General features: G+C 32.5%; 1 protein-coding gene across 1 annotated transcript in view; it reads left to right on the forward strand.

The window, feature by feature from the left end:
• The first annotated feature begins 2,485 nt into the window (after nucleotides 1-2,485).
• LOC113398807 (uncharacterized protein) overlaps nucleotides 2,486-27,527 on the forward strand; it is a 56,819-nt gene continuing 31,777 nt past the window's right edge. Inside the window, exon 1 of the mRNA XM_026637734.2 lies at nucleotides 2,486-2,704. The gene's annotated coding sequence lies outside the window, so the exon portion shown is untranslated. The remainder of the gene's footprint in view (nucleotides 2,705-27,527) is intronic.

The following is a 27,527-nucleotide window of genomic DNA, read 5'->3' on the forward strand; positions in this document are numbered from 1 at the left end:
CCTTTTCTAACTGAATAACTCGTTGGTCTGGTGGCTGGTTTATATATCAGCTGATCTCTCGTTCTTGAGAATATAAAACAGGAATTGAGATTATCTGACAAGAAATTAATACGTCCGAACGTCGCCTTAACTCTAATTGTCGTTCCATACGGTTATGAGAATGTGAGTCGAGGAAAACTGGCTAGAAGTTTCTTCGTACAATGAATTTTAGCCTGCCTCCTTTGTTTAAGGGCTATTCCTATATGGGGGTCCTTACCCATGTCGACGGATGTTCATAATAAAACATGCCCTTCGACGATAACGAATGCTACGGGATGAGATTCTTCTTCACTACACGGCATATCTAATATAGGAATTTTCTTAATTGTATAAGTAGGTCGACAGGTAAATGGGTCATTTGATGGTAAATACCACCGCCGTAGAAATTGGCGCTGTAGGAAATATTAACCAGTCCTTACATCGTCAATGTACCATCAACCTTGAGAACTAATATGTTGTCTTTTGTGTCTGTACTTAGACTGTCTCACTCACTCTTTAAACCGTAACACAATAATACTAAGTATTGCTGTTTGGTAGTAGAATAACTGATGAGAGTAACCTACCAAGATGGGCCTACACAAAGCCTTAAACCTAACCTTAAAAAGTTATAGACCTTTTTCACACATGCAACCCTTTGTAGAATTAAATTTTGAACTTCTTTATGAATATGTAATATTAATTGAGCGTAAAACATAAAAACCCTAGTGAAGTAATGAAGATTGCTTTTTGCGAATAAAATAACCGAACAGTAATTATGATTTCTGTTTGCAAATAGTTGGCATCAGTATTCGTCTTCATTATTTAGATTACATAATTTATATTGTAACCACGATGGTTACCAAATGACTTTCGGCTTTACCAATCAATAATGTTAAGTGGGTGATTAGTTTAACAATTGATGGCGTGCCCCTCAATGTTAATTTTTTATTATAACGGCGTGCATTAGTTGAATGCTTGACGGTCTTGCTTACAAGATGACTTAGTGTGCGTGAGATAACTGAGAACAAAAAAAATCCACAAATTAGTTGAGTTTATCTTACTAAACATTTGTCAAATTTAATTTATTAAAAATTAATTTGTTTAATGTGGAGTGAAGTAATTTAACGTTAATTTTGATTAACTTATAGATACAGGTCTCAAGTTTAATTAAAGTTGATTTTTAGAGTTAGTTATTCTGATGGTAGTGACAAAACAGTCGAATCGTATGTTAATTTTCTGCATATACGTAATTAATTTGATTTTCTGATAAAATAATAAACGGAATATTTTCTTTAAACAATCAGACATATAGACTTTTATTAAAATTAGGATAATAGAACAGCGGAGCATATTACACGGTTTTCGAATAGAAAACGAACTACAATAACGTGTTCGATTACGAATAATTGAATATCAAACTCTTTTAATTTAATATATTATTGTTAAGGAATTGTATAAAATGTAACCCACGTTGCACTGGATGCACAAAGGTGAGTCTAACAAACGAAAACGAAAATTATTTTAACAGCATTGTTTTTTAATTGAGGTATACCTATAATAATCTTGGATAAAAATGAATATTATGATATTCTCGTACGACCACTCAGACATCAGACAACAGGTATACTCCGTTCCTTCTCTCTTTAAGTTCGATGGGTTAGCAATCTAACACGGTAGAAGATTAGGACCAATGGTTTTCGCGCTTTCTAAGGTCTATAAGTCTAACATTCCCAAATCCGGCCTGCTACTGAGAAATCAAAATCCGGGATTTTATGCAGGCCCTTGCCATATGAGCATGTGAGGACGGTTTGGAGATTTTCGGCTGTAGCAGTATAAAAGTCAATGGAACAAGTCCGGTTATGGTTTGGACAGTATGGTGCTAATACTGCAGGGGAAACAATATATGTATTTATATTAAAATCATTAACATGTTACAGCTTCACCCGTCTGGATATATTTCGAGATTATGGGAAGGAAATGACAATCAAGACGCGAGACGCGTCAAGTTGAGTGAATTTAAATATTTGGAAGATTTAATGTGCGGATCAAAAATAGTGACAGGAGAATGGAGATTTAGGTCTTGCGTAGTTCTAGCTGCGAGATTGCAATGTTTGGCAATGCCCATAGTTTTAATGACATTCAGTGTAAGAACATGTGTGTTTGTACCCCGAAAGAGTAGCAAAAATATTTCTACTACCTATATATTTTAATTTTTACACAAATACATTTACAATATATTTATACTGTACAGCTGGAACTATTTTGCTTTTGGTGAACTTTGAAGATAGAGACAGTTTCTCTTCTAACTTTACATGTTTCACAATTCTTTTCACTATAAAAACATTTAAAAATTGATCCAGAAAATATATGCTCTATTCTATTAAGCTGTAACTCTTCTAAATAGCGATCCGTTTAACGCAATTATCTCAATGAAAATCATGAGAGCTACTAAGCTAGCCGGTCTAGTGGTCAAAACCAGTTCACTCGCCAGTCGGCTCGCGCGCTTCGATGTAGTTGTACGCTTTTGTTGATAAATTTATAAACAATATCCCGCGCAAATTACTTACGCCCTATATTCAATAAGTGGTGCATCGACTTTTTTTCTGTGTTCCGTAGTTTCGGAGTGCTTTTGTGAACGTGTTCATACCTATATTTGAATTGTCAATTCCGGATGCAAGAGACAGAGGTAAATAAGATATTTAATTTGATTTTTAAGCACGTTTGCTCTTTGATATCTCATTGGTTTATGAGTGAGTGTCTTGTTTTCCAAGAATGTTATATTTCTACTTTGATTAAATAATATAATATTTATAATCTTTTGTAGGCTGTCTTTAAAATAATATTCTTATGTATACTTTCACCGAAATAATATTCTTTTGTTTGGCGCCGACTTCAATAGTTTGTACTGAAGTTTTTAATAAACAACTCAACGGTGCTATTTTCACATTTTAGTTTTTTTTTGTTATGTGTCAATGAGGCAACCATAATTGTTATGATCAAAATCAAAATTTTCTTATCGTACATTAATTTTAAATAAAGTTAATGTTTTAAAAAAAATAGAAAAAGAAGCGAGTTTCCAACACTTCGAGTATAGGTTACCAGAGTCCTCTTATAGAATAAAGCTTATATTGGTAAAGAATGTTGCGAATAAATCGAGGTGAACGTGCATGCCGAACATAATGTAACTTCCATTTTTGAGTCGGTTAGTAAATTAATTTTGTAAAAGTAGAAAACACGTGTTGGAAAATAGGATAATGAGAAACAAAAGGGCAGATGTTAAAATCGAGAAACTTGCTTAGAATATTTATGCAACATAAATCGTAATCAGTAATTGTTGTTTCGCTTAAATCTTCCAGTCATCTTGTTTTGCAATAACTTTTTATATTTATATATTGATAGAATTCTGAAGAACTTATTGTATCATACCGTTTATATATCTATGTACTTAATCTCAAAAGAGCAAGAGTTTTATATTATATAGAGATAAGAGTAGAGATTCTCTTAAGAAAAAATATTGGATAAATATTAAAATAAATAATAAATAGGTACTAAAATTTCATCCGAAACATGTCTTTTTCCATTAATATTTTATCTACTGGATCATATCAGCTATATTACGATACTTAAATAAATTGTTTGTAAATACACTGTCGCTTTTGAATAACCTATTTTTATATTTCATATCTTTCAAATCTGTGTATCTTTTATAGTTTTGGCAGTGTTTACTTGGAAATCGTACGCACCAACATTGATATTTCTAATAACGTTAACATAATAAGCTAAACTAAACATAAATGGTCCTTGTACAAGTGTACATTTTAAAACTATAAACTATCATAATATATAAGATCCATATCAATGACATTATTAGTTTATGCAAAAGAATTCGAAAAAAGCAAAAATACTACCTTTATAATAACTCTTTATAATAGTAGTATGTTATAATATTAGTAGGATTATTCTCGATGGATACATGATATTTATAAAAATATATATATATATATAGAAAAATAAGTAGCGATATAAGTGATGTTTATCCAATGAAATATCTTAAGAAAGTTAAACTTAAATCACATGTACGTGAATGTACACCAGTATGTACTTTTAATCTATTCGCCTCGAGATAACTTTACTCTTAAAAGAGTGTTTATGTATAATTGAAGACCATAAGATTTAATGTAGAGAAATTTCTATAATCATTGGAGTAAGAATTAAGAAATTCTTTTATATTTTCTTTTAAGCTAAAGGACCACTATAGAAGTTTTTTTAATGAATATTTTTGATAGGCAGTTACATACGTCAAAGTCATACGTCTACATCGTTGTTGTAGAATTGCTCTTATCCCATTTATTTGGCGTCAGTGCAGCGTGTCAGTTGCATAGAAAGTACCTGACATACTTTTAGGGCAGTAAAATGTTTTTTGAATCAATTTTACATATATACTATACGACAAAGTCGCTTTCCGTTTCTGTCTGTATATTCGCTAACTTCTAAACGACTTAACGGGTTATGATGCGGTTTTTACTAATAGAAAGAGCGATAAACGAGGGAGGTTTTAGATATCTTTATGCATATTGAGGTCTATGTGTGTATGTAGCTGAACTCTTAAGCCGTTGGCCCGTTAGTGTTGAATTTTTTTGTAGGTACTTTAGTGGATTCTTGGTTAGTTTTGATTGGATGCAGGAAGCGCTGCAATCGGGAAGTACATACAATTATTGATTCACCTGGACAAAGTCGGGACAGCTCTTGATTCGTAAATATTTTGAACAAAATGGGTAAACATTTTTATGTTTAATTTAGAAGATACATAAAATAATGTATTAGAAAATTGCAGGCCCACTGAAATGTCCGTAGCGTGTGAATATTTTGACACGCCTAAAATTTATAAGACTGATTTCAAACATTTCTTATAAATTATATGAAAAGTAATATCTCTTTTGCAATGCTCCTGCATGACAGAGATGATTTTCGTAATTATTGTATAAAATATATAAAACATTTTTTTTGTATTTATTAATAAGTTTGTGTGAACCAAAACAGTTCCACGTTAATAAAAAAGTTTTGTGTTTAATGAAGTACCAGTTTACGATGTGGGGTTTTATACGTTTGTCTTGTATTGGATGCGTGAACTACTTAAGCATGTACTTGATTACTCAGGCGGTAAAAGAATTGTTTACAAAGAAAGTAGTCCAAGTAAGCGCAACATTTTATTACAAAATTATTATTTAATGGTTATGGTTATTTTACTCGTATTCTTTAAAACCAATTAAAGTGATTGTTAGCAAATTTATCTTTATAAAGTTATTCAATATACCGTATACATAAATAATTAAATATGTAAATTAAATATTATTTATGGTATAAATCTCTGACGCAATTATATTTAAAAGAGATTATTATAGAGGCAATTAAATAAATATAATATTGGTAACACTGGCTTTTGTTATTTATGGCCAACTCTTAGCAAAAGAGACAATTTAAAATGACAGTTTTAGATATTTTTTGTGCACGCTAACCAAACAATATTCTATAAAAATAATATCGATTTAAAAAAAAAAAATCTTTAAATATGTGTGTTGCAAATTTAATAATTTTTAATCTTTATTTTTTATTAGACAAATAGAATTTTATTTTTGCTAAATTATTTTGCTTTAACCCATTACAAAAAGTACTTGACAAAAACAAATGAAACTCGTAAGCTGCTATCAGAATACAATCTTGTATATTAGTAATAAAAAAACCAATCGGTATATTTCATATTAAATGAATAAATAGCAGTCATTGTTCCGCAGTCTGATTGCAGCCCCGTTACGTATAATTAGCGGGCACTATGGATCTGCACTTCAGACCTGGCTGCTCAGCGTCGAGGTTAGATGACTTTTGTAGTGTTTTTATGTTGTTAAGTAAAAATAATGACGAAATAAGATATTGCCTTATATTCTATGGATCTTGCCGACATTACATTGTTACATCATAAAAATAAACGGTTATATTTTCTGTGCAAGAATTTGTATTTGAGTTTACAAAGTACATGTCAATACTAAAATATACCTATTTGCGAAAAATACAAATATTTCTATCTGATTCAGCGTGTTAACTACTGCAGGTCCAAGAAACTGATCTAAAATAAGTCACGTGTAATAAATTTTTAGTTAAAATACTCTATTATTCGATTCTATATATTCTAGAATATAATATTCCGTGTGTGTTTTTATTGGAATATTATTATATAATATTCCAATAAAAACACGACTAGGTAATCATAAAGTCATAAGATTTTTGTACTCAATTAAATAAAGTAATACACGCCAATATGTTATTTGATATAAGACAAGAATAATATAGCCTCAATAGCTCAATGATATAAGGGCTATCTATCAATGTAAAAGTCGCAAGTTTTATATTGACCGTTGGGCTATACTCGTACTCGCTCCTGAAATACGTAATACACTTAACAGAAAGGGATAATAAATATTAGAATATGTTTATTATTACTTATATAATAATTGTATTCGTTGTTTTAAACAAATATATTTTATTCGACGAGATGGTTTCTCCTCTAAAACGTTCATCACAAATATGGTTTCACTTAATTTGAAATATCTTGGTTCTACAAATTGTAAATTTAATAATCGTAATTTTGTGGAGTTAGTGCGTTTTTATTATACTACGACATCTCTCTGTAATTACGTTTAATTATAAGAACAACCACTTAATTCGCAAGGACAGTATGCAATAATTACCTAGTTAAAAAATTAGTGCAATAGTACCTGACAAACGCAGATATTACCAAATTATTAAGGTATTTTTTGCCTAGCTATCATACCCTTGTCAGAAACATCGTTGCAACAAAAGAATAAAATCAGCAACAATTTCCGTCTTGTATTGTCTCATCCAATCTGAAGTAATCCAAGGCTGAGTTTCTTAATAAAATAACTTATAAAATTTATTAAAAAAAGGATCTATGACCCTCCGTGTATTATGTTTTAGAATTATGACAATAATCATTCTCTTATTATGAAGTATATTTATTATAAAGATTTGTATCTATATTATGTATATCTAGTGATTATGTTTTAATTGCTATATTTGACGGCGTTATTAATTTTTATAAATTCAATATTATGAAGCGGTATTTTTGTATGCTTATTTAATTTTCTCCGTCCCTATTTTTTTTGTTCATCATCATTTCTGCAACATCCAAAGACAAATGTCTTCAGAAATGATTCGTTCAGAAATGATTTTATAGTCAGTGCCGTGCGGCATGCCACTTTAATGATTGTTCTCTATTGAATTTCTATTTGTTTTAAAAGAGAATGATCAATAACAGGAGCATTCCCATAAATGTCTTTGCCAGAAGAAATAAATAAAATCTTATTTTAATTATGTTGTGCAACGTTATACTAATAATGAATAAAATTAAAACATCACATCTACTGTTTGCTTGCTTCTATAAGTACGCAGTAAACGATTAATGATGATTTAAATAAATGAATTTATAATTAATATGTGTAATAGTAATACACGTGTAGCTTATATACGAAAACCATTCAGGGGACAACAGCATTTTTTTATAAAGTCGTTTTTTATATAATTATTATTTCAATCTAGTTGAAAAAAACGATGAATACGTCATGTTTTATTTATTTCCTTAAATACTTATTATTATGCAATCTGTAATGATATATTGACTTGGTAATGTGTGCATTTGTGTGTAACGATTTACAAATAAATCGTTTAAAATGTAACGAAAAAAGTAATCGGTAGTTTGTATACAGCTTGTAAAAAAAACTTACAAAAACTAGTTCTGTTATTGCTTTAAATTTCGCAAAAATTTTGGTTTCTTATTGATTAATTATCATACTAAATATAATTGTGTATATTGTTTAACAGATATGAAAGCATTTCAATTTCATAGGCTGGTGACAAGGTTTATTGTAAACAATAGTGCGTTTTTAGAATGCGAAATGAAATTAAAATTGATAGTACCAAGGGTTGCACAACACTGTATCTTGGAGTCTATTGTGAATATATTTGAATCGCAATTGGTTCCATTATGTTGAGATTGTGAATGCAATGATAGGTTTGAGGAAATCCTTCTTAACCGACTCGATTCAGATGTAAATAACATTTTAAGATACGACTTTGGTATTGTTTTGTGTGAAAGGTTTACGCTTGGTTCGATTGTGGTATTTTGTTTAATAAGATTAATTATACTAATATAATTAACATAATTTAATTGTAAGGTTTCTTTTGTTAGTATTAAGACAAAAACAAGTAACACGCAATTACTTATAACTTTTTCATTTTGATAGCTAATCAACTTGTAGGGTGTTAAAACCAACCAACTAATTTGGAATATTTTTCCATTTCTTGATTTTAGACGATGTTATTTTTTAATTTAACTTTAGCTTATTACTCAATTACTCAATATAACAGTACATAGATAATGAAAAAGGTTTTTTTATATCGTCGGTTGGCAAACTGGCTAAATGGGCCACCTGATGTTAAGTCACCAGTGTACGTAGACATTAGCGCCGAATGAAATTTTAATCATTTCTTAGATGAGATGTTACGTCCCTGATGCCTGTACTTACACTGGCTCATACACCCTTCAAACAGAAACACAACAATAGTAAGTGTTGCTCCTTTGCGGTAGAATATATGATGCGTGGGTGGTACGTACCAAGACGGGCTTGTACAAAGCCATAACACCAAGTGAATTGTATTAAATTAACGAATATTATTTAATTGTTTAATAGTATCTAGCCTATTTCTTAAATTATTGTGTTTCTTGCCTGTTATTCTCGGTAGAAGCTACATTCGGATCCAGCTTACATTCCTTTTCATTCATCCAGTTTACATTTAATTTAATTCTATAATATGACAATTAAAAAGGGCTTACATGAGAAATATTTTAGCTCAGCCTTAAGACTTTTCAGCCAAATCGCTGTCATGTCATGTCATAAATTACGAAGTACAGCTTGTATCACTTATACATGTCTATTGCCGATCTATTTTGTCTGACATAACGCATGTCGCAATGATATTATATTATGTAGCTTAACAATATATATTTCGTAGTCGTATCGCATAAAGTATTACTACAAGTGTCCGCCTTAACGGGACGGATGTAAATCGTTAGTACGTAACGATTATAATCCGTCAATATTCAATATGCAATGTAAATTATGCAAAACATCGATTTGAAATCGATTCGCGTCAACCGAGTTACGGTTATGATCTGTGATCGATGCGCATTTATACTAATGCATGCTTATTTTTCCCACGGTATCTTTAATCGTTTTCGTTTTTACTGATACTTATCACTGTTCTACAGTAAATTGGTTTCGTTCGGATTATATGTTGTAAAAGTGATTTGATTTTACAAAGGAAGTAGGAAGTAGGTTAAGATATAATATCTTTAATGTATGCGTTGGTATTGCGTACTACTCGGTAATTTTTGAAAGAAGATTCTATTAATTTACCGTCGAAGATTGCATAAATAATTTAATATTAGAAGTGTGTTATGGATTGATTTTGTATACTAAACATACAAGTCAACGTATGTACGCACGTAGATAGCTTTTAAAATTATCGATGAATACCTTTAATTTTAAACGCTACTATATTTTATATACCGATGTAATAATGTACTATAAGATGAATTATGAGCCGAGATGGCCCAGTGGTTAGAACGCGTGCATCGTAACCGATGATTTCGGGTTCAAACCCAGGCAGGCACCACTGAATTTTCATGTGCTTAATTTGTGTTTATAATTCATCTCGTGCTCGGCGGTGAAGGAAAACATCGTGAGGAAACCTGCATGTGTCTAATTTCAACGAAATTCTGCCACATGTGTATTCCACCAACCCGCATTGGAGCAGCGTGGTGGAATATGCTCCATACCTTCTCCTCAACGGGAGAGGAGGCCTTAGCCCAGCAGTGGGAAATTTACAGGCTGATTATTATGTTTATTATGTAAGATGAATTAAACGTTGAATGACGCGCACGCTGTCCATCGACACAGTTGTTACTCGTTAGCTATTTACGCGGAAGCGCGCAAAACAGAGACGAGATGATCGTTTTTAAATCGACCTGGTTACTACAACGTAACATTTTGTAACACGCTATTCCGCCTGATGAAATGTGATTGAAGTCTATTTCTAATGAAATTATACAAACTGTAAAACTATTTGACTTAAAAATAACTTAGAGAATGAATTCTCAGGCTCCCAAGCGAAGTGACCCACGCCAATATCAGAAGAAAAACAATCAAGCATGTTTTATAAAAAGTTTAAGATAGGTTTAACCTGTATGAAAAACTTAGGTAAATAACGGTTTCTATTCAAATTTGTCTAATTTAATCGATCTTATGCAGGCTTCCTCAAACAAACCAAAAATGACAATATTGGTCACGCCTATTACAAGGAGTAATAGGCATACTTACTACATTATCTATTGATTGAATATATTATTTTATTTATATTTGTGACCAAAGTGATCCAATGAAAACGAGAGTCCGATGTTAAAGGCTCGGTAACAAGGTCGAACAATTTAAAACCGGCACTGACCTTTTATTCTTACGTTTATATTGTACTCGATTTTTGGCATATAAATAAAATAATATGTACTCATGACATATTTAATTCAAAAGGATTTATTTCAGTTATAATATTGTATTTAATAATAACTGCGAACCAACAGTGCGATTCTGTAAGAATTCACTTCGTATCTCAGACGTGAAATGTTGACAATCGACTAACAGTGATACGGCAGTTTGATACGTGTATCCTATAGATTTTAAAATTATTATAGTCAATATCACATGTAACAAACATTTCATGCTCCTTTTCTGCGAGATTCGAGTTTCTTGTTACAGAATAGCCCTGTTTATCTTGGCGAGTTAAAAAGACTCACATTTTAATAGGGTTGAAGCTTAAGTAAGAGTACAATGCTCCGATTAGAATTAATATTTCACAAAATATTTTCTTACTTTCTTCTACAATTTACAAATTTTAAATGCGCAGTCTGTGCGACGTCTACAGGAATTATATATACACTAGCCGAGTAACAATTATACAGAAACACACCGAACTTTCTTAAGTATTAGAGTTTTTTGGTAGCCCTGCTTTACCAATACCCTCAATGACTTTGGTTGGTTAACCCCGCTACCAAATAATTATCTATAGTGAATCAACGGTATACCTCATTTTGAATTCATGGAAGTCAAACATTTGTATTGATTTACGGCAACTTCTACAAAAACTAACTAAAATGCTAAACGGAAAGGAAGCTTGACTGCATGATTAAGTAACACACATGTACGCACTATCCTTTAATGCTAGTCTGTCACAAATACATAACGATTTACAATTTTTGTTGGTCTCTTCTTCGTTCCATTTGAAATTCTACTATACAAAATTTAATCTTGTTAGGATCCACCGATTTAGGCTGTAGTGCCAGTTATTTTAAAATTGTATCAAGGAAATATATAATAGTATTCATGTGTTTGAAATTCGCTTGCACTTCTTCTTTTTGTTACATATACACTTTTCATATATATTTCATAAACGATTACCAAAATAGTCTGATGTTCATGTACCCACACTTTTTATAGATTTAGTATACAGAAAAAAAAATGAAAATGATGAAAATGAAAAAATTAATGCTCGTATATTGATTTTCATGTCTTTTGTCTAAGTTAGATGTGACCAATTACATTTGAAAACTTTTTGGGCGTGCCTTTCTGTGTAGAGTAAAAATTAAGTACATACTTTTAGGCGTGTTAAACCGAATACATATACGTTGATTTAGATATTTACTTTGGGGTCATATGTGTATACATGTCCATAGGTAAGGTGACATTGTTATTTGTGATAATGTTTGTAATTTAGTCAGTTCGTCACTGGTTAGTGTTTGACCTCTGATAGTTGTATTGTCACCAGATGCGCCGGTGCCGGCCCGTGCCATGCGATGATAACTTGAATGGTTCTATTGATATTGTGTCGACAGATCTCTTTATTATGGATTGACATTCAAACAACTGCCGATGCAAATATGCACTAGTGACCGATCATGGTTTTGCGTGGTAAATATATTCGAAAGGAGAGATTATTAGGCCATGGGAACGTATCTCAGCAGAAAATGCCTTTGGAGCGTTTACTACTCGTTTCGTTGCGTCGATGTTTTACCAACTACCCGGTTTTATTCTTTTTATTATTAACTGATTAACAAAAAAGAGTATCACACAATTTGACTACAGTATCGTTTTACTTTAAAAATAATTTTATAATTAATAAGTATGCGATAATTGTTTATTTCAAGTCACATTATTGTATTTACAACTTTTAATTATTAAATATATTTTACATACGCATTGGCGATCTAAGGTTCTAAGGAATGGTTAATATTTTTTACAGCGCTTCTGTTTATTGGCGGTCGTAACCATTTACCATAAGGTGGCCCATTTGCTCGTCCTCCTACTAATATTATAAAAAAATCGATGTATCTCTAATGATTCGCCTGTAATACGACTCTGGGCTGTTTTAGGTAATCTTGACCTATTGTTAAATCTGCCACAAAGTTTCACGATACAATACAAAGTAAAACTTAAATATTTTTTTACAGTGACCTTGAAAACTCAGTTTAAGATATCATATTCTAAATGAAGTATTATTGAGCGTTGTTTTTGTACGATGACGCGACTAGAGAGTGGACAACTGTATAGAGATAGAGGTCGGTACATATTTTAATAAAAAATATATGTCAGTAAGTGTACTTTGATATTAATATTCATATAAAGATTTAAAAAATAAAATGATATTCTCATGATTACATCTCATGTATACATATAGATAATATTCAGTAATAAATAAGTCATTCATCTATATTTTAAAACAAAGGCGCTTTGAATGAAGATCTATGTAAAAATCCAAGATAGCATTTCTATCTTTTAAGATACACTCATAATAACAATTTTTATCTTTTATAGATTAGTAACAAACTACGAGTGATTTGCGTTGTTTGGCAATTTCATATTGATTAAAATAGTTTTTCACATTATACATTAGAAGACATCACCTATTCCAAATTACGTGCAACCAAAAAAACCGATGGTCAGATAAATTAATGATTGTCCAATTACGACTTAATTATTTTTTATATTCTTCATATTTCTCATTTATGATATACTTGTATAAACCATTAAATAAAAATAACATTATAAAAAACTATATAAGGTAATTTTTTTTTTTTTCACTTTGAGTTTTTTTAATTAATAAATTGCAACTGCGACGTCAATACTGGCATGTGCTATAAAGATACTTTACTTATAAAAATCGCACAATATAATTATTATTAACTATTCGTTCTTTAGTGTCTTCTTAAATGTTTATAAAACCTTGAGATCAAATTTCTATCAAACATTGCAATTAATTAAATCGTTTAATTTTTTCCGTCAAAATACTTTAACGTTCATTCAATGTTGCGTTACGATTTCTTAAAAGGAAACAATTACAATAGTTTGCTCAATAAAAATCGGTCCAATATGTCGATGCGATGTACAAATATTTTGTATAATCGGACAAAAAAATGCATTTCGACAAAATCGGACCGGATACGTAACCCAATAACATTATTTAAGCATAAAACTAATTTCCACGTTTGATTTGTTAAACATACATGTTTATTATGTAATATTGCAGTGGAAGTTTATGGATATTGTAACGGTATTATATATGACCATATATGTGTAATAAAGTAAGTATTTAATGTATTATCCTACTTTGTAAGATGTTTCAAAGTAAATAAATAAAATTTAGTATTTATTATAATTATTATTGCAGTCTAAGACGAACTATAATAAAATTTAAATGTTAGATAAGTCTGTTTAAATTAAAAGAAAAGAACCCGTCTGGGTAGGTACCATCTACTCATTATATGTTCTACTAATATCAATGCTTAGTATTGTTGTGTTCCAATTTGAAGGTTGAGTGAGTCAGTCAGTGTAACTAACATCATAGTTCCCATAGTTTATGGAAGGAATGGTTAATATTTCTGACAGCGTCACTTACCATCAGATTCCTTCTTTTGCCCGTCCGCATAGCTATAAAATAAAAAAAGAAATACCACTGACTAATCAGGAGATCTCCGAAACTATCGACGCTTACTAAGAAAGCATTTTTGGAAATTTCAACTTCAATGGTGTCAAATGAATGGGGTAACTTTTTATTAATTCTATCCGTGCGAAGTCGGGACAGACCCAATCGCTATCCACTGCTGGACATAGGCCTCTCCCAAGGTGTGCCATACCTTCCGGTTATCTCCACCTTCCGCGTCCATTCGCGTTTTTCGGTTATCGGTTTACCTGGCGTTAATGATTGAACAATTATAATATAAAAAGAGTATTGAAATCAAATCAAAACAAACAATTTTATTCAAGTAAATTTCACAATGAAGCGTTTCTGAATATTAACTGTTTCACATAAAAAAATTCAAACGCCATTGCTTTGCTTTTATTTTCTGAACCAATAGAGCGTTGACTCCTTGTACGAAATTCATGACGTGTAAAAAATACAACTTTGAACCTTGAAGGTGACATTGAGATTTATTTCTAGATTAAGTCATTTGCATGTGGAACTTGTCTAGATTGACGTAAGCTTAGTTTCCGTTATCTGCTAATACGAAAGCTCATTATATAAAAATATAAAAAAGCTGAACCTTTATCAAAATTAATTCTGTTCAAATAATACAGTATAATTATTACATTTTACTAAAAATATATACATTACAGGTTATGAATACAAATTGCGTTGCAAACTATGCCACTTATACCTTATGTTATGAACTTACCAGGAAAATTGAAGTTGATCGGTAACCGAGTTAATCGGTAACCGAGGTGATAAAAAAAAACGTAAAAAATGGTAGGAACATCGTTCCAGACAACAAACACTGTAGAAATGTAAAGAAGACCTTTGCCAGGAGACAAAATATCTTAAAGAAATATTTAAATTCTGAGAAAAGTATACAAATAAGGGGCTTATTGGTTACTTACATTTACCAATATGCCCCTTTTTCTTATTAATAATAGAATGATATTTTAATTATAATACGAACAAAATTAACTATTAACCTTTTTTAATTTGTTTACAATCAATTGATTTCGTATAATGAATATGCAAAGCTCCTAATTCATAATGAACCTAAGTGCGTGCGCTCACGCATCGTATCGCGGTTACGAGGCTTGAAAGTGTGTAAATAATACAGTGTAATGAACATCTAATATTTTCTGTAATAGGAACCAGTTGGACCGCTTTTCAAGCATCTTTAATAGCTATGTAATGTGTCATTATTACTTAAGCTGTATGATATAAAGTATGCTGGAAAAACTATAAACTGGTAAATAGAAGAGATCGACTTTAGACAATGTACAGTAATTATTTTCAGTTGTCTATCGTTGTCTCAACATCAATAAACAGAACTCCACTGTGACTCTATTATAGTAAATCTATATTAATAATTTCGTGCAGGTCTGCGATAGACTCGACCGAAACCTATCACAAATATAGATCGTTAAAAAATAATGAGACTGAGAAAATTCGTATAATCGAGATATTTCGGTATTAAAGCCATAAAAATCATTGACATGACAGTTCAACGAGCCGCCATGTTTGACGTTTACGGGTGATGTTATAAATGTTTGCTAATCACGTTTATTAAAAAGTTTTAGGTTATATAACCTGAGTGCTTTCAAACGAGGCGTGAAGAGGCATCTTTGAGGTCCAACATGGCGAGGGCGACTAGTGCACCTCATTTTTGCTGACTGTATTAGTCGACTTAGCGTTTGGACTAAACTTCCACTTACCATCAGGTGGAGTGAAGTCATATGTCTACCCGGATAGTATATAAAAAAAGCAAATGATAAAACGTGTTTGTTTAGTTCTATTTGTTTTACCCGATCGAAGCCGGGTTTTCATCTAGTAATAATATATTGCTGTTACGTAATAAGTTATGTAAACAATAACTATAAAAACTGAACTTGGTATATGTACAAACTATTGAAACGGAATAAAACTGTTGGTAACGTATTTCGTTCATAATATAGTTCAGGAAAAAATGGGTTTTATATATATTTTGAAGAGGATGAAAATTCTGCAGCCAGTTAATGTGAATAACGAAGGTATTTGCTAATCGACAGCGCTCCATGAGAGGTTGTAGTTCATAATTAAATCTATGTTTTTAGTTGGATCGCTTTAGGCTATTAATTTTATTCGGCAGTGAAATGCTTTTTTTTAATTTAGACTGTGTTTTAGGCGGGGGGTGCATACGGAGGCCATAAGTTTGGACCATATTGTAATTCAATTCAATTCTTAGTTTAATGGCTTTTAGTTGTGCCACAGGGCACAGATTATTTCGCCAATGTCACGTAGGATGGAGAAGACACGAATGAGATTGATCGGTATGGTTGAGATAAGAAACTCAATTAAATTTTAAAGCCAAGTATAGTAGTAGTAATTTCCTTGTTAATCCGTAACCTAGAACAACACAAACATTAAGTGTTAATAATAGGATAAATTACAAATAATTGTTAGTACTCTAAACTATATATAAAAAGATATATCACTCAATTGGACTATTCACAACTTAATTTTATTACATTTAATATATTTATACAAAAAAGAACAAAATGGAATAAACACAAACGTCAACAAACATTCAACATTTATAGGACGAGGAACTTTAGGAGGGAGAATGTCGTAAATGGGATGAAGAAGTTTAGGACAAAGGAACAGGATGTGGGTAGCGGAACCTTCGTCTAGGCCACATTCACACTTTCTTAGGTGTGCATGAATGGCCGAGGCGTAATCGACAGACAGTGGACGTGACCCAACGGTCAGCGTGCCTGTGAAATGAAAACCAAGGTCGCCTCGGAATTTCAGGTTGTAACGCCGAATAATACTTACCCTTAACCGATTTTGATGAAATCCAAAAAGCATTCCAGGATTTAACCATTTGAGCTTTCGCAAGAGTGAGCAAGTCTCGAGAGGAATTGACAAAATGCTCAGATGAACCAGATTGGATAGCAATCTTAGCATATGAGTCAGCCATCTCATTTCCAATAATACCGGAATGACTTGGAATCCAGACCAGCAAATCCTGAAGGCCTTGTTGGTGACAGGACAACAGAGCCTCTCTGATCTTAAAAACGATAGAAAGTCTTAATTTGCTACGAAAAGGATTTTCTTTAATGGCCAACAGACAGCTTAATGAGTCACATAAAATAAGTGATTGTTGTATGTGGACCATATTGTACAGTGAGTCGAATCGAATTTATCTAATTACCTTCAATTATTTTGTCACGTAATTGCGAGTATAAAAGGTCAGTTTACATAAGCTACCTATGTATGTATATATTTGTCTAATTGTCTACAGCGCTACACCAATGTTAGGTACATTTTGCATCAAAAGACAATTTAGTGCTTTAACTTGTAAGACATCACAGTGTTCTCGTACAAAATATAATATTTATAGGATTTTTTTGTCTTTGAAATTAATAAAAACTAAAATATGAATAACGTTTTCTTCGCTTTGTTAGATAAAATTTAAACTTAACTTGTAAACGAGTATGAGTAAGTACATTTATACAGTTTTAACTACACCGTTCTGTAATTTGTTGAATTAGTAATCAATGAAGTATAGTTAGAATTAAAATAATTTAAAAACATTTAAGCTTAATATACGTTATACACACATCCAAGGCAAGGCAGTAAATACCTTGATAAACCGAAGAGCACTAGATCTTTGTTTTTATAATACATCGAGGGTCTAGTTGTGAAGGAAAGCATAGCGAATTGCATGATGTTTCAATATCGTATACGAGTATATACTACGTTACAATGACTAAGGTACTATGAACCAGTACGGGAGCAGAATCGTGAATGCGCCACAGATCTTCTTCCCAACAGTATGGAGAGCTTGTGTCTAGCAGTGGGATATATACAAACTAACATATTTGATTAATAATATTGTTTTGATCAATATTCTTATAAAATAATATAGAACGAATAGTATCCATAAGTCATAAACAGTACTCGAAAAACGAAACAAAAAGTATGAGTAGTATACCAGCATAGTCATTCAGTTCCGAACGTGTCACTCATAACCGGTTTGATTTTCGATTGACCCACTGTTCCCGATAATGTCATGATCTGTCTCGTCTGAAGGATTAACAAAACTAACTGTTAATTTAAGTGAAACAGTCTGACTAATTCGCAACTAAGTATTTTCGGTCATGCATACAGAATGATGTCGGAGTTCTGTTATGGTTTTGTTCTGAGTTCTCTTATGTTATGATTTTTTTATATCATAAAGTTTTTAAAAGAAGAAAGAAATGTAATATTTAATCGTTGATTGAGTTAATAATTTGTCTTGGTTATATTTTTTAACTTTTTTATACGATATTCTTTGTTTTTTTTTGTATTATTTAGTAGTTTGGCTACGTGTACATATATATATATATATACAATAATAATAATAATATATAATGATATATATATAACTCACATATTTATACAACATTTATATATATATATATATAAATGTTGTATAAATATGTGAGTTTTAAAGCTCAGAAGCTAAAATAAAATATCTTATTTATCATTCATGATGAATACGGATATAAAAAATACATAAAGTTCATAAAGCAAAATAATAAAAGCTTCTGAGCTTTAATCATTATTCAAACTTGCGTACCAGGCTCTCAGAAGTCATGAGGAATCGAGATCTGCAAAAACAATCTTGACAATTATTACAATAACAGCATCGGAAACACGTTTTTATTCCTTAAACGTTTCTTATGAAATGTTAAAAGGTTAAATAGTACAATTTAAGGCAATGAAATATCATTTCTATTGCTTTAACAATAAAGCTCTAAATTCAAAAAGCCATATTTCCTTAGCGTATACGAGATGTGATGGAATTGTTCAGATTGTTTCGTAGTACGGATGATTTGTTTTTATTACTTTCTGAGAACTTTTGTCTTAATAAAAATATAAACGGCAATAACTTAGATATATTATGTTTGAAGTGATTTTGTACAAACGGTTTTGATAATTTAGTTAAAGAAACACTTGTGTTTCTTTGTAAGTACCTATTGTTAAATTTAATTGAACAATTAGTTCGATAATAATCTAGAGAATTTCGAAACATTCAAAGTGTTGTTTTTAATTTTGCCAATGATAGTATTGGTATATATATTTATAATTGTATAAAATACTAGCTGACTCTAAATTTATAAAATTTTAGAGCACACAACCCTTCACTCCCATTTTAACTCCAAACAAACATTTATTGATTCCCCGTTCAAATTTCCGCGCCTCTTTTCAAAACTTTAAGGGGTTATTACCGTGATAAACCTACCCTATGTCCTTCCCCGGGACTTAAACTATCTCCATAGCAAATTTCAGGTAAATCGACATGAGTGTATATATTAGTATGGATGATTGTACATATGAATGTAAATAATTAATTATATTTTGATTTTTAAGTAACTGTGCATTTAATTTTTTTCATTTTGCTCCTTTCTACATATATATTTTTACATTTGGTCAGTAGCCCAAAGTTTGCCAGGAAGAGATCGCAGCTTTAGCGATAAGGCCGCCCGCCGCACCTAATGCAACTTTTTATATTCAATAAATCATTATGTAAATATTCTGTTAATTGGAGAGTAAAAATATTTTGTTTAAATCTATTATTTATATTCTGGGGTAATTATATTATCAATATTTTTTTGTTTTTATTGTAATAAAAACTAAAAAATATAACACCCAGGTCTATTTTTCATCACAAAAATCAGAATTGCAATTCAACAGACACCTAACATTCAGACGACCATTGCACGCGGGCGTAATTTGTACAGTAGCAATATTTAGTTGTCAGGTTGGTCGTCAGGTATAGGCAGGTATAGGTAGGCATAAAAAGTAGCCTCTGCCCTTCCTTGTACGTCAAGCTTACTTTATATCAAATTTCATCTAAATCAGTTATTCTACGGGTGAAATTGATTTGAGGTTATTATAAAATATCCTCGCGCGAGAACACTTTCAGATACACAAGTACTTACTTTCCCACATACACCGAATTAAAGTAGATCTTAAACGTGGAGGATTGTCAAATTTTACAGTTTATAAAGATTACAAGTTATTAAATATTTTTTATAAATGATTCCACCGTCAGTCACTTTGTTTATAGTTCATAGTATATTTATACTTCAAATGGTATTGAAATTGATGTTAGTACTCTGAACTCAATTATCAATTTATAAGAGACATCCATTCAAAAGAATGTATGGCGCAGTCGTCCATTCGGCGGGTGCGGTCGAGATCTATAAATACCTCTTATTGTCTTCATGACCTCTCATCGCCATTACTGTCCATCTCATATCAAGATATATGTTATATCGTTTGAATAGTAAAACTTGACATTCTTTACTTTGTGTTTGACACTCAATCGAGTTGTCAAAATGTTATAAAGTGAACTGTTATTTAAGTTTATACGGAACATACTATATAGTAATGAGTAATTTACTTGATAGAGAAGGGCTTTGGCCAAGCTAGTAGTTACCACCCACTCATCAGATGTTCTACCGCTAAACAGCAATATTTAGCGCCAATGTGTATGTGGTGACCACTTACCATCAAGCGGTCCATTTATCCGTCCGCCTACCTATATCATAAAAACATCGCAGCTTTAAACGCGTGGATGTAATGTGAAAATATAGGTTTTTAATTGTCGCCTGGGTTGATCGACCTTTTATTTATCGGAATACATAAATATTTTATCTTGAATTACCATAAGAAATATTATTTTGATACATGTTGAAGTTTATTTGTATTGTTATTGTAAAGTTAAGCCTTAGTTTTTTACAGTTTCATCGTAGATTTCCGGATGGATGTTTTATCTGTTATTATTTGTCACCTTTGAAAGCGACGTACATTAATACAGGTTATTTATATGTGGGTAAGTAACAAAAGTACGCATATCTTACTTTTATTACTCAGATAATCCTGAATGATAACATTCCGAATTCTTAATTAATCCTTATTAATTAATAAGGATTCGGAATGTTATCCTTATCATCTAAATGCCCGAAAATTCACAACAGTGTAAATTGGCATTTTCAGCCTCGCAAATCCACTCTGTGGAACCAACTTTCACCAGCGATTTTTCCGAACCGATACGACTTGGGAACCTTTAAGAAAAAAATCTACACATTTTCACAAGTCGGCACGGCACCTGCAATCCCCCCGGTGCAGATGTCCATGGCCGACGAGCCATCTAGTTTGCCACATAAAGCATAAAAATAAAATTAAGTAACAACCTAACTCATTATAACAAAAGAATATAAGTTCTTACAATACAATGCGATCTAAATCGCGTGTAACAACTAGTTAGTATAAAAAAAACTCTCGTGCACTTTATTCGCCATCATTATAAATAAGTACCTACGGTTTTCCATCAGTGCTCATAGTGAAAGAGAAAATTATGGAAACGAAATAGTTAGATATATTAAATGACGTATGTCTAATGGCATTTTCTTTTCCATTTTTGTATTTGCTTTCCTGTCGCTTTAACTATCTTATTATAACTTATTTATTTTCATACGTTCATTTACGTCTAGGGAAATTGTAAAATAACATTACGTATAAGTAAAAAATCATTTTAGAACAATAACAGGTGTTCTATGTGTAATTGTGTAATATGCCTGTGTTATTACCAGAATTATTTTCTGACCAAAAGTGTTTTTACTGGAAAGGAAGCCCATGAATGTATCTCAGTACAATGATGACATGGACTCATCGGCCTCACCTGTTACACGGTCGTCAAAAAGTCAGCGCACTTTCAAATAACACAAAATATAAACAAATTCGAAAATCCTTTTTAATAAGCTAATCTTTGATGCTTGTGCATATTTGTAACGATTTCAAGAATGTAATTTCATATTACTCTTAATAAAAAAAACTTGAACATCGAAATCACTTGATTTGAACATTGAACTGACAGATCGTCAGTTTATGCAGTTGCTAAAGTATCAAATGAATTTTTAACAGTATTTTTATTTTAGGATTCTGGATAAAATATGTTCACTTTAAATGTTAATTAATAAATGTTGATGGCTGTTTTTAGTGGTATAATCATACAAAGTATTCATAGTAAATTATAAGGAATCACCAGTAGGCATTTGCGATGGCGAATTCCCTTTTTACAAATTTTCAGAGGTTTTATATGCTTTAAAAATCTAGTTTAGTGAATGAATTTGTCAAAATTCGTTCTTGTAAAAAATATTCGTATCATTTGATAGTGATGCAATGATATTAAAAACAAAAATATCCAAATTTTTCATCAAACTCGAATTCTTGGTGCTATTCTAGAACTAATATTTTAATGTACATATATGTGATATCATTTCTCGCTCTCTGTATATTTCCGAATGAAATCGGACCACTTGCTTCGACATAGGGATGGAAATATAAAACAAATGGTTATACATCGATAATTCCTAGACAAAGTAAGTTTTTATACGGTCTGTAATTTCAATGATAGCAAGTCTTGTTATTTGCTTAAATCAAACGATAGTTTAATCATTACGTAAGTAATTAATGATTGTAATCGCTAACAACTTGTACGAGGAATGCCAATAAAAAAACTATAAATTACTCCGATTGTACGTATTGATTTATAATCGTCTCAATCTTACGTAGATGTAATGCTTATTACAAGAATAGTGGATTTTTCTTTTTTTATAATTATAAGTATTTATATAAAATCCGATATGCGTGTGTTCCTAATTCTGCTTGATCAAATTTGATGATTTTTTTTTTATTCTAGTATTAACCTTTATATGCTCAGACCACATAAGCTAGTTACCGAGAGTTTTCTTACCAATCATTTTTTAAGATCATATATATTTTAAAGTCAGTTGATTGGTTAAAAAAGTTTCGAGATACAATCTTTATTATTAACCGTACGGTGTTGACACGGGCAATTATAGATATCATATAAATAACGGGCGCTCTATTCAATTTTGTATTTCAAATCACATTTTTAGTGATTCAATGATCCGGCGAAAAAACAAAACAAAAAAAGGATCTTTGTCGTGCCTGTCTCCATTTCTTACAAGCCGATATTTAGAATTGACGGAATATCAAAAGAGTAGAGTCTGTTTCAAGGTTGTATAATCGTAATAAGAAAAAACTAATTCATTTAAGAATAAAAAAAATAGTAAGAGTATCATCGTTTAGTATATTATAATAAATGAAAGAGCGCTAGAGATGTGAGCGAGATGATAAATATATATATGTATATTTCGTGCTTTACATTTTCCCTTCGTAATATTCGTAATAGTAATTTTTCTCATTATATTTTCTATCATAATAGTGTAAAAATGGCGTGAAAACACGTACGTTTTACAGAGTTTTTATTTTACAGTTATACATCAGAATATGAAAAGACAACGAAAAACCAAACAGCAAATTGTTATGGAAACGACGTATATTTTCAAAGGTGCTTTCGTATGTATAAATAGAACCAGAAATATAATGTTACAATGGTACTCCATATGAATGTATGGAGTACCATTGTAATAAAATAGTCCTAAGGGCTAAGAACATACCACACATTCTTAAATACATAATTTTTGAAACATTTGAAAAAAACACTTGTTATTAACCTTTTTGTAAGACCAGGCTTTCTCAGGGCGGGGTATTTGTTTGACCCCTGATCACTAATTTTGCAATCATTTAATCGTATCAATAGCAGAAAGGTGGCTAGTTATACTGATATAATTATTTTCAAATAATTCTTAAATACTAGAGGGAGAAAGCCATAGGCATCAATATGCATAGCTGGATGATTTCTCTCGTTGCACGCTACTTGCGCCCGCGCATGCTTCTTCTGCGAAGTCTCTATGAAACTAGTAGCATTCTCCACATAATGATTTTCAATGATTTTGTTTCGTATAAACTATATGCTTACTAGTTGTCGCCCGCGGCTTCGCTCGCGTTTATGGGGGTTGCCTATGCCTAAAAAAAGTAGCCTATGTCCATCCTTGGAGTTCAAGTTTGCTTCATACCAAATTTCATCAAAGTCGGTTCATTCGTTTGGCAGTGAAAGAGCGACAGACAGAGTTACTTTCACATTTATAATATTAGTATAGAAGTATAGATTTTATTAAACGTTTTTTTTTTTCGTAAATTAAATCGCTATGCAATTTTCAACTTGTATCGAGTTTAAGATAATAAATCTTAAAATAAATGATAGAATACGAAAGTATTGTTGCCCGAGCTTATACTTTCATTCAATTTAAGTGCAATGGAACAAATTAGGCGATTCTAGTAAAATGTAATAGTCAGACGTTATTTTCATTGAAATCATAAATTTTATAGATATAATTGACGTATGTTTTCACCTTTTATTATTAAATTTATTTATATGTTAGTAATATTTCTGTAATTAATAAAGCTAAACTATTTGCGTTAAGCTACTAGCTTACCTACTTTATAATTTAATTGTATGTGTGTATGTATTGCTTGATAACTATATTATTATACTTATGTATTATAGCCGTATTACTACACTATATCCCACGGTGTGATACCACATCACACCGTGGGATTGTTGGTGGTGACTTTCCTCGGTCATCCAGAGTCGAGTTCGCCGCGAAGAGGGAGCCTAAAAGATCAGCTTTCTCCTTCGCTGTATGGGCCGATTACTCACCGTCTCTGTGCAATGATGGAAAAGAGGGCTGACAGAAATTCCCTAAGACAGCCTTAGCGAGAGACCAGAGCGCACTTGTTCCTGAAGGGAGGCGCACCAGTCTCTCGCCAATTCTTCCAATATACTCCGTCTTCGCCTTAGCAATCATGTTTTTGAAGGATCTAGAGGCAGAGTTATATTCCTTTCTGAATGCGCTGGTATTTACATCACGAGACGCTGATGCGTTAGCCCAGTCTTGGTAGCGTTCCCATTTTCGGCGTGAAGCCGGTTTGCAGAAACGACCAAACCAGGGCTGGGACCGATAGGGACCGCAGAATACGGAATGAACAGTTCCACACCCTGAAGTACTACATCGGTGACAGAGTCAGCAACAACGCTCGGATCATCCGGCGAGAACCAAACCTGCCCCCATGGGCCGAAAGAAGGACCGCATCCCATCCCAATCTGCTGACTTGTAGTGCCACACTCGGCGGCAGCCCATGAAACGAGGTCGTGAGTACCGCGCAACCGGCACTGTACTCCGGACGAGACAGTGGTCCGACGAGCCCAGAGGGGGATCGACGATAACCTGGTAGCCATCCGGATGGGAAGTCAGCAGAAGGTCCAATAGGGAAGGTATATGATCCTCCACGTCTGGTATTCGCGTTGGCGAGGTGACCAGTTGTGTCAAATCATATGCTAAAGCGAAGTCGAGAACAGATCTACCCGCATGATCGGTCGTGATCCAAGCCATTCGGCATGGTGGGCATTAAAATTGCTAAGAATTACTTTAATTAAATCTCTGCGGATGGCATCTGCTGCAGCACAGAATCTGTAGCCATTTGGACGTGTACAAGCAGTCGGTCGGTTTCGGCATTACCGTTATGGGACCTATAAAGGCACGCGAAGATTCGCAGATGGTCGTCGCAGTCTACACGCAGCCAGATAATCGATAGGTCCTGCCCTTCAAGGCTGCCGAGGCGCCGAGAGCAGATATCATCTCTGACGTAAACGCACACCCCGTGTCGTGGTACAAAGGAATGTTCCAATTTGTACCCGGGGTAAGAAAGAAAAGTCGTATCAGCAGGAGAGGATATCTGGGTCTCGGTAAGAAAGAGCAAGGCCGGCTTCGCCGTCTCAAGGTGAAAGTGAACGGCGTTTAAGTTGGAGTTGAGTCACCTTATGTTGCAGAAGTCCACAGTGTGGGTGGTAGGGGTTGCCTTATGATGTCTGTTCCGCTTGCCCCGAACAGTGCCGAGCGCAAAATTGCCCCCCCCAGAATTCGGAGGGCAGCCTGGGCATCCCTGCTCAGGTGGTGTACGTTCTGAGCATGGATGCCCAGAGAGGGATTCTCCACCGCAGTCGCTGATGGTACCCTCCTGGGGTAATGAAACCAAATTCTGCACAACCATTATGTTTTGGGGAGAGGGGGATCGGTAAACGCGGTAGCATATCTACCACTTTACTGTATTCTAAAATCAATAAATATAATATGTATTGAGGTATTTATGTCGAGAGGTAATTAGTAAAAATAACTATAAATACCATTTCCACAAGAAGTAATTTTAAGATCAACAAAATATTGAGTTTTATATTATTGTACAATAGGAGCTTACAATCACTGCTTTGACCGAGTCGTAACAAGGAAGGGATCGCAAGCACTATGTTGCCTCGAACCGGATTCAAAGGCTATACCTTTCTTACACAATGACACGTTATTTATGTCAACCTGGTACTTGTCTGATATATAATAAGAATTATTTTCTAACATCGGTAGGTAAGTAAAGTTTTAGTAGTATATATATTAGTAATTCCTTAGAACTTAAAACTTGGCCAGAGATTTGAAAGAGTAGAGTGTGTGCCTGTTTACATACCTTGCTTATATATATAAAAAGGCGTGGAGCCAATATTTGTTGACTTTCAGGCGGAATATACATATATATCTAAAATAACTTTGTATTCAAAATGTTAAGAAAGAGTAACTACTGAGTTTCTTGCTGGTTCTTCTCGTTAGAATCTACATTCCAATTCGGTGGTAACTTCACTTAATATAGTTTTGTAAAATGACGATGTAAAAGTGCTTGCCTACTTGAATAAAGTATATTATGATTTTATCTGTCAACTTAGAACTAAACTAACATAAACATACAAGGAAAGACACTGTGGTATTATACTAATATAACTATATTCATTTCCACGCAATACTCGCGGCAGACGGATAACTTATCCAGACTCATTACAAGATCCATTTTCTTGCTAAAATGTATGTGTGGTTGAATCGCATCTACTGTTACCGGGACAACGACATGGGCGACTAGATCTTCCCCCAAGAAGGTATTCTTTCCTACGAACACTTCGCTCTAGAACCAAGGGTCAGTCCAACACTGTATGATATCCCTGTATAAGTCTCACCGCTGTGGCTCTCTGCGGCCTTCGCAGCCGTGTTTGGTTTGTGCAATGAGAGCGTCCACGCTTATGGGTGAACTGTCCGTAGGCACGGAACGCACTTTGCAATCACAGTCAATATTTCCGTCTGCATGGCTATACTTAATTTAAAAATAACTCGAAATCATTGGAATGATGCATATCTATAAAATAGGATACGTTTTTTTAAATGTTAAAATTGAAATAACAAAATATCTTCCGACAATAAAACAGAAATTAAAGCAATTACTAGAAAAAAAACCATAACACAGTATTGCGCCAGACACGAACATCTATGTAGAATTAAGTGTAATTAAAGGTCAACAAACCACCC

This window comes from Vanessa tameamea, chromosome 14 (assembly GCF_037043105.1).
Source record: "Vanessa tameamea isolate UH-Manoa-2023 chromosome 14, ilVanTame1 primary haplotype, whole genome shotgun sequence".
Lineage (NCBI taxonomy): Eukaryota > Metazoa > Arthropoda > Insecta > Lepidoptera > Nymphalidae > Vanessa > Vanessa tameamea.